The sequence below is a fragment of the Oncorhynchus tshawytscha genome, linkage group LG07 (assembly GCF_018296145.1).
Source record: "Oncorhynchus tshawytscha isolate Ot180627B linkage group LG07, Otsh_v2.0, whole genome shotgun sequence".
Taxonomy (NCBI): Eukaryota; Metazoa; Chordata; class Actinopteri; order Salmoniformes; family Salmonidae; genus Oncorhynchus; species Oncorhynchus tshawytscha.
The window spans coordinates 43,024,096-43,037,488 of NC_056435.1; positions in this window are offsets into that span (position 1 = coordinate 43,024,096).

Here is a 13,393-nt window from a genome sequence, read left to right on the forward strand (position 1 = left end):
AAAACATCCCTGGTCATCTTACTGCCTCTGATCTGGCGGACTCATGCTTAGTTTGTAAATTATGTCTGAGTGTTGGAGTGTGCCCCTGGCTATCCATACATTAAAATAACAAGAAAATGGTGCCATCTGATTTGCTTAATAAAATGAATGTTTAATTATTTATACTTTTACTTTTGATACTTAACTATATTTTAGCAATAACATTTACTTTTGATACTTAAGTATATTTAAAACCAATTACTTTTAGACTTTTACTCAAGTAGTATTTTACTGCGTATCTTTCACTTTTACTTGAGTTATTTTTTATTAAGGCATCTTTCCTTTTACTCAAGTATGACAATTGGGTACTTTTTCCACCACTGCAAATAGAACACTACCATATATATATATATATATTCACTTTGAACTGGACTGTTTTTACAGAATGAGCTTGTCTTGAGATCAAAGCTAAAGCTACATGTAGCGCAGTGTACACATTCGTTCATATCCTTTGCTAGTGAGTGAGTTATTAGCCCAGTTATACTGTATATCATTTGTAGTCAGCAATGGGGGAGTGATTGCTTCCTACAAGAGCACAAAACGTGTGCATTTCTAGACGTCTTTGAAAAGCGAGTCAGTTAAAAATCTCTTAAGGATAGGACCCTTTTTTCCCATTTTCGCTTAAAATGACATACCCAAATCTAACTAGGCGCAATTTAGATTTTGTCCACTATGAGAGAGAAAAACAGTAGTTGAACAGTTTTGAACATATTCATTTCTTCAAAAATGAAGGAGAAGCAAGAGAGAGCTTAGCTAGTGAATGCAGCTAGCTAGTTTAGCCTACTCAAACATCCGACTCAAACCGAGAGGGATTCTATGGTACCTAACTGGCTATGGCTATCCAACACTGGAACTCATCTAAGTCAAGGTAGCTTAAGGGTTTTATTAATTTAATGCCACCGGGGCCCACACTGCATGATTGTAGCGGGTTTACTAATGTGTTAGTTCTAGTAGTTATGTTGTTGACTTAATGTTAGCTAATATGGTGACGACGATGTAGGCGGTGTGTAGCGATTAGCGTTTATAATATGAAGGTTCGGCTTGGAAGGTTTTTTTCGCCTAGTCACAGACAGTTAATGTGTTGTGCACTAATGTGACCTTCCTGGTCCCGTCCCTGTCACGTCCTGACCATAGGAAGCCTTTATTTTCTATGGTAGAGTAGGTCAAGGCGTAACTAGGGATTTAGTCTAGTTTATATTTTCTATGTAGGGTTCTAGTTCGTTTTTTCTATGTTGGTGTGTTGGTATGATTCCCAATTAGAGGCAGCTGGCTATCGTTGTCTCTAATTGGAGATCATACTTAAGTAGCATTTTTCCACCTATGTGTTATGGGATATTGTTTTGAGTAAGTGTATGTAGCACCTCTGTTGTCACGATTTGTTGTTTTGTTTGTTTGTTTTGCAAAGTTTCATTATTAAACATTATGTGGAACTCAACTTACGCTACACCTTGGACCATCTATACAAACGATCGTGACAGTCCCTCAGGTCAGTAAGTCAACACAGGAAGGAGTAATGGATGGATAGCTCATTTTTTTTACAAAGCTAAAATCATGGGACACACAGTATGGATGAACGGTCAGTTGTCGATGGGATATAAATAGCACTCCCACAGCAATTCTCCATAAATCTGCTGTATATTATATTATCAAAGTCATTGTGATTGTATAGTGGATTTAACTATTTCTAATAATTCCTCATTTACTATAATAAAAATAAATACCAAGTTTCCATGTGTAATCTCATATTTACAACATCAGAATAAAATAACATCCATTTTAGGATACAAAATATGTCAAATTAACCTGAAAAATTATTCAATGTCACACTCTTGTTGCGAAGAAATACAATACACCTGGAATGTACCACATATTTTCCTAAACTAACAAAACTAGGCTAATACCTTGACTGGTGCTCATGAGTTCATAAAGCATATACATTATACATTTGTCATAAATTTACTGCAATGATGGGACAAACAGTATGGATTAATGGTCAGTAGTTGATGGGATACAAATAGCACTCAGAAAGAAGATGCATTTTTGAGTTAGCTACCAACTTCAAAGAGGGAACTTTAGCTAGCATAAAACCCACATGAAAAACTGAGATTCAGCAAATAACATATAAAGAGTGACTTATTTGACGCCAAACTAACAACAGTATTTACTAATAACATAAATTGCTAATGTACGATGTAAAAGGTGGATTTTATGATGTAATGTCAGCTTAATACATTTCTAATTCTACAAAATTGGAAAGCACATCAATAGAAAAAATAAACAATTCAACTCAATGGTCATCTGATAGAGCACTATTGTACATGTCAATTGTAAAACTCTTCTCTTGGAAGTGCGTGATAATGGGGAGGTACCAAGGCCCAAACCTAACGCAGACTAAAGAGATGCCTTGTACACCTCTCACACTATGACGTACTATAATACTTTAAGTACTTGGAAAACACTTTCTTTGTGTCAGCTTGGCTTCTGCTTATCCTCTTGACACATTCTCTACTCCTCTACACTGCAAACACGCTTATGACGAAGGAAAGCAAAGTGCTAACTGACGAATCTGAATCATCTATGACTTCGTCATTGATTTCACAGATAAGACTTTTTGGATGTCTAATAGATCTATCCAACTCTTGTTTTGACTCGTTCATCGCTTTCAGCGGTTTGCATGAGCCAGTTTACTGTCCGTGTATCACAGTCCTCTTCTTCATCAGGTATCACAGTCCTCTTCTTCATCAGGTATCTCAGGTACACTTCCACAGCTTCATTGTCCTCAGAGTTTTCATCAATTCCCCTGTCCAGTGGAAGGAACGTTCCTGTGAGCAACTTTCTCTTTGGTTGTCTGTAGATACTTGATCCTGTACACGTTGATGTCTGGTTTCACTTCATATAGGGTTGTCCCATCTATCTGCAATCTTCCTTTTTCCTCTTTCACCCCTGTTAGCGAGTAGCACTTTGTCTCCTACCTTACCTTGCGGTTCTAGAGCTTTTCATGGCGTGTATGTTCATAAAGGCTGTGCTTCTGAGCTATTTGAGCTGCTTCATTCACTTCAAGTGTGATACAAACTCCAGATTACACTGTTGTCTGCGAGGACATTCTGAAACATGACATCAACAGGAAGTCATGGGATCCTCCCAACCATGAGATAAATGGTGCGAAGCCAGTTGGAAGCATTTGGAGCCACATGGCTTTGGACTTTGGAGGCAGAGCTCTGATCATACCACCAAGGGTTTTATTGAAGTGTTCTGTAATCCCATTACCCATAGGATTTATTATTATTTTACCTTTATTTAACTAGGTAAGTCAGTTAAGAACAAATTCTTATTTTCAATGACGGCCCTTGTTCAGGGGCAGAACAACAGATTTGTACCTTGTCAGCTCGGGGATACGAACTTGCAACCTTTCGGTTACTAGCCCAACGCTCTAACCACTAGGCTACCCTGCTGCCCCAAAGGATAGGATGGTAGGGAGTAGTGTGTGATTACTCCACGCCAGCAAACTCCAACATTTCTTTTATCAGCCTGCTTTCTAAATGGTCTCCCTGGTCAGAGTGAATACACCTGGGAAATCCAAATATGCAGAGTCATTCCACAGGCGACGAGCTAATTGCTTTGCAGACTGGTTCTTGCATGGGAATGCATGGGCGATTTTTGTGAAGTGGTCAGTTACAACTAAAACATCTATGGACTTATTGTCATTCTGTTCTGCAGTCCAAAAGTTGATACAAACCAATTCCATTGCTTCTGAGGTGCAAGTGTTTTCAAGTGGAGCTCGAGCATGGGGCTCCGGAGTCTTTCGAACAATGTGTCGATGGCAGTTCTTCACATGATTCTCAATGTCACATTCCATCACAGTCCAAAATAATCATTGTCTTGCAAGAGATAGTGTTCGAGTGCGCACTTGATGACCCGCTGTATCATGAAGGCCATGGAGAACTTGCTGTTTCAGGGAATCAGGTACATGGCCCCATTTATTCTTTCCTTTACACGGATCAGTCGTGCTGGTCCCTTTTTAGAAAAACAGCCCCAAAGCATGGCATGATGTTTCCACCCCCATGCTTCATAGTAGGTATGGTGTTCTTTGGATGCAACTCAGCATTCTTTGTCCTCCAAACACGACAAGTTGAGTTTTTACCAAAAAGTTATATTTTGGTTTCATCTGACCATATGACATTCAAATAAAATAAAATAAAATCAAATTTTATTTGTCACATACACATGGTTAGCAGATGTTAATGCGAGTGTAGCGAAATGCTTGTGCTTCTAGTTCCGACAATGCAGTAATAACCAACAAGTAATCTAACTAACAATTCCAAAACTACTGTCTTATACACAGTGTAAGGGGATAAAGAATATGTACATAAGGATATATGAATGAGTGATGGTACAGAGCAGCATAGGCAAGATACAGTAGCTGATATCGAGTACAGTATATACATATGAGATGAGTATGTAAACAAAGTGGCATAGTTAAAGTGGCTAGTGATACATGTATTACATAAGGATGCAGTCGATGATATAGAGTACAGTATATACGTATGCATATGAGATGAATAATGTAGGGTATGTATATATTATATAAGGTAGCATTGTTTAAAGTGGCTAGTGATATATTTACATCATTTCCCATCAATTCCCATTATTAAAGTGGCTGGAGTTGAGTCAGTGTCAGTGTGTTGGCAGCAGCCACTCAATGTTAGTGGTGGCTGTTTAACAGTCTGATGGCCTTGAGATAGAAGCTGTTTTTCAGTCTCTCGGTCCCAGCTTTGATGCACCTGTACTGACCTCGCCTTCTGGATGATAGCGGGGTGAACAGGCAGTGGCTCGGGTGGTTGATGTCCTTGATGATCTTTATGGCCTTTCTGTAACATCGGGTGGTGTAAGGTGTCCTGGAGGGCAGGTAGTTTGCCCCCGGTGATGCGTTGTGCAGACCTCACTACCCTCTGGAGAGCCTTACGGTTGTGGGCGGAGCAGTTGCCGTACCAGGCGGTGATACAGCCCGCCAGGATGCTCTCGATTGTGCATCTAGAAGTTTGTGAGTGCTTTTGGTGACAAGCCGAATTTCTTCAGCCTCCTGAGGTTGAAGAGGCGCTGCTGCGCCTTCTTCACGATGCTGTCTGTGTGAGTGGACCAATTCAGTTTGTCTGTGATGTGTATGCCGAGGAACTTAAAACTTGCTACCCTCTCCACTACTGTTCCATCGATGTGGATAGGGGGTGTTCCCTCTGCTGTTTCCTGAAGTCCACAATCATCTCCTTAGTTTTGTTGACGTTGAGTGTGAGGTTATTTTCCTGACACCACACTCCGAGGGCCCTCACCTCCTCCCTGTAGGCCGTCTCGTCGTTATTGGTAATCAAGCCTACCACTGTTGTGTCGTCCGCAAACTTGGTGATTGAGTTGGAGGCGTGCGTGGCCACGCAGTCGTGGGTGAACAGGGAGTACAGGAGAGGGCTCAGAACGCACCCTTGTGGGGCCCCAGTGTTGAGGATCAGCGGGGAGGAGATGTTGTTGCCTACCCTCACCACCTGGGGGCGGCCCGTCAGGAAGTCCAGTACCCAGTTGCACAGGGCGGGGTCGAGACCCAGGGTCTCGAGCTTGATGACGAGCTTGGAGGGTACTATGGTGTTGAATGCCGAGCTGTAGTCGATGAACAGCATTCTCACATAGGTATTCCTCTTGTCCAGATGGGTTAGGGCAGTGTGCGGTGTGGTTGAGATTGCATCGTCTGTGGACCTATTTGGGCGGTAAGCAAATTGGAGTGGGTCTAGGGTGTCAGGTAGGGTGGAGGTGATATGGTCCTTGACTAGTCTCTCAAAGCACTTCATGACGACGGAAGTGAGTGCTACGGGGCGGTAGTCGTTTAGCTCAGTTACCTTAGCTTTCTTGGGAACAGGAACAATGGTGGCCCTCTTGAAGCATGTGGGAACAGCAGACTGGTGTAGGGATTGATTGAATATGTCCGTAAACACACCGGCCAGCTGGTCTGCGCATGCTCTGAGGGCGCGGCTGGGGATGCCGTCTGGGCCTGCAGCCTTGCGAGGGTTAACACGTTTAAATGTCTTACTCACCTCGGCTGCAGTGAAGGAGAGACCGCATGTTTTCGTTGCAGGCCGTGTCAGTGGCACTGTATTGTCCTCAAAGCGGGCAAAAAAGTTATTTAGGCTGCCTGGGAGCAAGACATCCTGGTCCGTGACTGGGCTGGATTTCTTCCTGTAGTCCGTGATTGACTGTAGACCCTGCCACATGCCTCTTGTGTCTGAGCCGTTGAATTAAGATTCTACTTTGTCTCTGTACTGACGCTTAGCTTGTTTGATAGCCTTGCGGAGGGAATAGCTGCACTGTTTGTATTCGGTCATGTTACCAGACACCTTGCCCTGATTAAAAGCAGTGGTTCGCGCTTTCAGTTTCACACGAATGCTGCCATCAATCCACGGTTTCTGGTTAGGGAATGTTTTAATCGTTGCTATGGGAACGACATCTTCAATGCACGTTCTAATGAACTCGCACACCGAATCAGCGTATTCGTCAATATTGTTATCTGACGCAATACGAAACATCTCCCAGTCCACGTGATGGAAGCAGTCTTGGAGTGTGGAGTCAGCTTGGTCAGACCAGCGTTGGACAGACCTCAGCGTGGGAGCCTCTTGTTTTAGTTTCTGTCTGTAGGCAGGGATCAACAAAATGGAGTCGTGGTCAGCTTTTCCGAAAGGGGGGCGGGGCAGGGCCTTATATGCGTCGCGGAAGTTAGAGTAACAATGATCCAAGGTCTTTTCACCCCTGGTTGCGCAATCGATATGCTGATAAAATTTAGGGAGACTTGTTTTCAGATTAGCCTTGTTAAAATCCCCAGCTACAATGAATGCAGCCTCCGGATAAATGGTTTCCAGTTTGCAGAGAGTTAGATAAAGTTCGTTCAGAGCCATCGATGTGTCTGCTTGGGGGGGATATATACGCCTGTGATTATAATCGAAGAGAATTCTCTTGGTAGATAATGCGGTCTACATTTGATTGTGCGGAATTCTAAATCAGGTGAACAGAAGGATTTGAGTTCCTGTATGTTTCTTTCATCACACCATGTCAGGTTAGCCATAAGGCATACGCCCCCGCCCCTCTTCTTACCAGAAAGATGTTTGTTTCTGTCGGCGCGATGCGTGGAGAAACCCGTTGGCTGCACCGCCTCGGATAGCGTCTCTCCAGTGAGCCATGTTTCCGTGAAGCAAAGAACGTTAGTCTCTGATGTCCCTCTGGAATGCTACCCTTGCTCGTATTTCATCAACCTTGTTGTCAAGAGACTGGACATTGGCAAGAAGAATGCTAGGGAGTGGTGCATGGTGTGCCCGTCTCCGGAGTCTGACCAGAAGACCGCCTCGTTTCCCTCTTTTTCGGAGTCATTTTTTTGGGTCGCTGCATGGAATCCACTCCGTTGTCCTGTTTGTAAGGCAGAACACAGGATCCGCGTCGCGAAAAACATATTCTTGGTCGTACTGATGGTGAGTTGACGCTGATCTTTTATTCAGTAGTTCTTCTCGACTGTATGTAATGAAACCTAAGATGACCTGGGGTACTAATGTAAGAAATAACACGTAAAAAAACAAAAAACTGCATAGTTTCCTAGGAACGCGAAGCGAGGCGGCCATCTCTGTCGGCGCCGGAAGTATCATTCTCCCAATCTTCTTCTGGATCATCCAAATGCTCTCTAGCAAACTTCAGATGGGCCTGGACATGTACTGGCTTAAGCAAGGGGGGACACGTCTGACACTGCAGGATTTGAGTCCCTGGAGGCGTAGTGTGTTACTGATGGTAGGCTTTGTTACTTTGGTCCCAGTTCTCTGCAGGTCATTCACTAGATCCCCCCGTGTGGTTCTGGGATTTTTGCTCACCGTTCTTGTGATCATTTTGACCCCACGGGGTGAGATCTTGCGTGGAGCCCCAGATCGAGGGAGATTATCAGTGGTCTTGTATGTCTTCCATTTCCTAGTAATTGCTCCCACAGTTGATTTCTTCAAACCAAGCTGCTTACCTATTGCAGATTCAGTCTTCCCATCCTGGTGCAGGTCTACAATTTTTTTTCTGGTGCTCTTTGGTCTTGGCTATAGTGGAGTTTGGAGTGTGACTGTTTGAGGTTGTGGACAGGTGTCTTTTATACTGATAACAAGTTCAAACAGGTGCCATTAATACAGGTAACGAGTGGAGGACAGAGGAGCCTCTTAAAGAAGAATTTACAGGTCTGTGAGAGCCAGAGCCAATATTGCTTGTTTGTAGGTGACCAAATACTTATTTTCCACCATAATTTGCAAATAAATTCATTAAAAATCCTACAATGTGATTTTCTGGATTTTTTTTCTCATTTTGTCTGTCATAGTTGAAGTGCACCTATGATGAAAATTACAGGCCTCGCTCATATTTTAAGTGGGAGAACGTGCACAATTGGTGGCTGACTAAATACTTTTTTTGCCCCATTGTATGCATGCACCACTTTCATATGCATTCACCACTTCCATATGCATGCACCACATCCATATGCATGCACCACTTCCATATGCATGCACCACTTCCATATGCATGCACCACTTCCATATGCATGCACCACTTCCATATACATGCACCACTTCCATATGCATGCACCACTTCTGTTTATTTTTGAATGATTTTTGAATGATATTAAACAAGTTATTTTTTTAATTTCACTTCACCAATTTGGTCTATTTTATGTATGTTCGTTACATGAAATCCAAATAAAAATCAATTTAAATTACATGTTGTAATGCAACAAAATAGGAAAAATGCCAAGGGGGGTGAATACTTTTGCAAGCCACTGTACATATGCAAGCACCACTTTTCTGTTTTTTATTTTTAACAAGTTATTTTTTCATTTCACTACACCAATTCGGACTATTTTGTGTATGTCCATTACATGAAATCCAAATAAAAATCAATTTAAATTACAGGTTGTAATGTAACAAAACGCCAAGGGGATTAATATTTTTGCAAGGCACTGTATATAACATTCTATTGGTTGCAATAATTTTGTATAAAAATTCTAAGTTTGGAATTAGGCGTTGTTTTGCATGTCAATTCATGAACCATGTGCCATGGAATCGGTACATCGATGTAATGAATACTCAGGGAGAAAAAGTGTAGATTCACACGCAGAGCACGGCAGGTGTTTATTTTGCCTTCACAGAAGGCAGGAATCGTCGTCACAGGCAGGCAATGGTCATACACAGGTAGGCAAACAGGCAGGTGAATCAACTAAGACTGAAGGCTATAACTGATTCTTATAAACAAGCTAGAAAACGGCTTAGTAGAATCAAAACGAACAATACCTCACAAAGGCACAAACAGAATGAACTGAAATAAATAAGGAACAGATGAGACCAGGTGAGTAACCAACACAGGTGAAATCAATGAACAAAAATGAAAGACAGGGCTACGTTCAAGAACACAAAGAAACCGGCCTATGTTCAAGAACACAACGAAACAGAACACAAGGCTGACTAAGAAAATTAATACAGAACCTTATAATCGAAAATCTCTTCCCAACTAATTTCCAATTTATATGGCACAGCTGTCAATTTTCTGGTCCTTAAATGAAACTGGTATATATTTTTATTTATCACAATTTTCTTTAACCATTTTTGGTCTTTAATGCAGGGCTGACAGACAAGTTCCTTACTTTTTCCCCCTTACACTTGCCTCTTCCTATTTTGTAGTAATGCTACAATTAGTTGGTTGTAATTTTAGGTAGAGCAGACTTTTCCATATGTCTGTGTTAGCTGCATGTCTAAGAACTCTACCAGTCCTATTTATGATATCATTTACAAAGATTAAACCTCTTTTTTACTATCGAAAAATACGTTTAAAAAAAAAATCAATTAGTATATTTGAGTTTAACCACAATATTTGTTGTATTATTTGTTCTGTTTTTTTTTCAGGTGGATTAAACTGAAATTGCAAACTATCTAAGGCTTGTTTAAAAAATAATGATATTTTGGAGATGATTTCGTATTCAAATAACGGAAAGTGAGCAGTTGTAATCTGAATAAAGGGGAAAAGGAAATTCTTGAACATGGGGTGAGACATTCTTACTAACTTACTAGAGAACTATTTCGGATTTAAGTATAACTTTTCTGTCACTGATGCCTTTAGTGAGAAGTCTAATGCTTTAATATTTAATCATTTCTGCCCTCCGAATTCATATTCATTATATAAATAGGCCCTTTTAATTTCGTCTGGCTTGCCATTCCAAATAAAATTGAATATTTTTTGTTCATATAAATTAAAAGCAGGTCACTAGGTGTAAGCAAAACCATAAGCAAATAGGTAAACTGTGATATGACTAAAGAGTTAATCAGGGTGATTTTTCCACAAATAGACAGGTATTTTCCTTTCCATGGTAGCAAGATAGATATTATAGTCCTTCTCTTTTAGCCAGGTGAATACTGATTGTCTATTCTTATTTTCTGCTAAGCCGTTACAATTATAACTGGCTATATTTATTTCACCAATTACCATAATGAGAGACACAAGTTTCAATTCTATTTATCATAATATATGTTTGTAAACGTACCATTAAAAATTAACATGATGATTGAGTGTCTATATAGCTGTACCATGATATTTGCATTGCTACTAAGTAAACCTCCAATTTGTCCCCACTTTTCCACTCGCTAAAACCCAGGTGTGTAAAACAGGTGTGTAAAATAAACTGTCAGTTCTTGGAATTCTCTCTCCTTGTTCGGGCGGTGTTCAGCGGTCGACGTCACCGACCTTCTAGCCATCACTGATCCATTTTTCATTTTCCATTGGTTTTGTCTTGTCTTCCTTCAAACCTGGTTGCAATCCCATCAATTACATGTTCTGTATTTAACCCTCTGTTTCCCCTCATGTCTTTGTCGGAGATTGTTTTATTGTATGTTATGTGCAAGTCATGTGTCGGTGTGTGACAAGTATTGTACCCACTTATATTATTTTTTTGTATATTTTGGTTTTTGGAGTTTTATGAGCACTTATTAAACGACTCCATTTATACCAAGTTCGTTTTCCTGCGCCTGACTTCCCTGCCACCGACACGTACCCTTTACAGAATCTCCGACCATAACTATGGAGTCAGCAGGAGAGGGTACCACGGCCATTGAGGTGGAGGAGCGCGTCCAGGAGCATGCAGTTATGCTCTACCATTTTGGTGACGCCATGGATCGCGTTGTCCAGAAAATGGACCGCTGGGAGAGACAGGGAGTTCTTCCAGCGCCTCCACCAGCACAACCAGGGTCTCCCCTGTGCGCCCCTTTCCCGCCTGAACCCAGTGGGATCTGTCTCTACTTGCCCCAGGAGTACGACGGGAGGGCTGCGAACTGCCAGAGGTTCTTGTTGCAGTTAAATCTCTATCTGGCCACCGTCCACCCGGCTCCATCGGACCGTGAAAGGGTGTCCGCCCTCGTCTCGTGCATCACCGGGAGAGCCCTGGAGTGGGCCAACGCCGTGTGGAGAGAGGGGGATGCGGCGTTGGACCAGTTTGAGGAGTTCACCTGCCATTTCCGGGCAGTCTTCGACCACCCGCCCTAGGGTAGAGCAGCGGGTGAGCGCCTCTACCATCTGAGGCAGGAGACGAGGAGCGCCCAGGAGTTCGCCCTGGAGTTTGCCCTGGAGTTTAGGACTCTGGCTGCCGGCGCGGGATGGAACAACAGGGCCCTGATCGACCATTACCGCTGCAGTCTGCGCGAGGACGTACGTTGGGAGCTGGCCTGCAGAGACACCACTTTCACGTTTGACCAGCTGGTGGACCTGTCCATCCGGCTGGACAACCTGCTGGCTACTCGCGGACTTTCAGGGTCTGGTGGTTCCATCTTCCCACACTCCCTCTCCGATACCCATGGAGCTGGGAGGGGCGGTGAGCAGGGAGACAGGAGGGGGTTCACGCTTGTGTACCATCTGTGGCCGCAGAGGTCACACTGCCAGTCAGCTGGGAGGGGCGGTGAGCAGGGAGACCGGAGGGGGTTCACGTTGGTTCCTCTGGGATGCGAGGCAGCAGGCAGGGCGCTCTGGCGTCACCCCAGGTGAGCCGGCACCACTCTCACCCAGATTCCTCTGTTGTTCATATGTTTGTATCTGTCACGTCCCCTGAGTTTTCCCCCCATTCCCAGCATAAGGCGCTCGTCTATTCAGGCGCGGCTGGGAATTTTATTGATAGAGCTTTAGCCTATAGTTTAGGGATCCCCATCGTTCCCGTGGATGTGCCCTTCCCCGTTCATGCCTTAGAGAGTTGACCATTAGGGTCAGGGTTGATTAGGGAGGTCACTGCGCCTTTGCGCATGGGGACGCAGGGGGGGGGTCATACGGAGAGAATTAGTCTCTTCTTCATTGACTCTCCTGTGTTTCCCGTGGTGCTGGGCCTACCCTGGCTAGCTTGTCATAACCCCACTGTTTATTGGCCACAGAGGGCTCTCGCGAGGTGGTCGCGAGAGTGCTCAGGTAGGTGTTTAGGGCTTTCCGTTGGTGCTACAATGGTGGAAAGTCCAGACCAGGTCTCCACCGTGCGCATCCCCCCTGAATATGCCGATTTGGCTCTCGCCTTCTCCAAACAGAAGGCGACTCAATTACTACCTCATCGACCGGGCGATTGTGCGATAGACCTCTTGGTAGACGCTGCACTTCCAAGGAGTCACATGTATCCCCTCTCAAAGGCGGAGACGGAGGCTATGGAAACATATGTCTCCAAATCCCTGCGTCAGGGGTACATTAGGTCCTCCACTTCACCCGCATCCTCAAGTTTCTTTTTTTGTGAAGAAGAAGGAGGGGTTCTGTGCCCTTGTATTCACTATCAGGGTCTGAATCAGATCACTGTGAGGTATGGTTACCCGCTACCGCTCATAGCCACAGCGATAGAGTCAATGCACGGGGCACGCTTCTTCACCAAAATAGATCTCATTAGCGCTTACAACCTGGTGCGTACCCGAGAGGGAGACGAGTGGAAGATGGCTTTCAGTACCACCTCTGGGCACTATGAGTACCTCGTCATGCCGTATGGGTTGATGAATGCTCCATCAGTCTTCCAAGCCTTTGTAGACAAGATTTTCAGGGACCTGAACGGGAAGAGTGTAGTGGTGTATATTGATGACATTTTGATATACTCCGCTACACATGCTGAGCATGTGTCCATGGTGCGCAGAGTGCTTGGTCACCTGTTGGAGCATGACCTGTACGTCACGAAATGTCTTTTCTTCCAACAGTCCGTCTCCTTCGATGGAGAGTGACCGCATTGCAGCCGGGCGTAATTGACCGACTCCCACCACGGTAAAGGATGTGCAGCAGTTCTTAGGGTTTGCCAACTACTACCGGAGGTTTATCC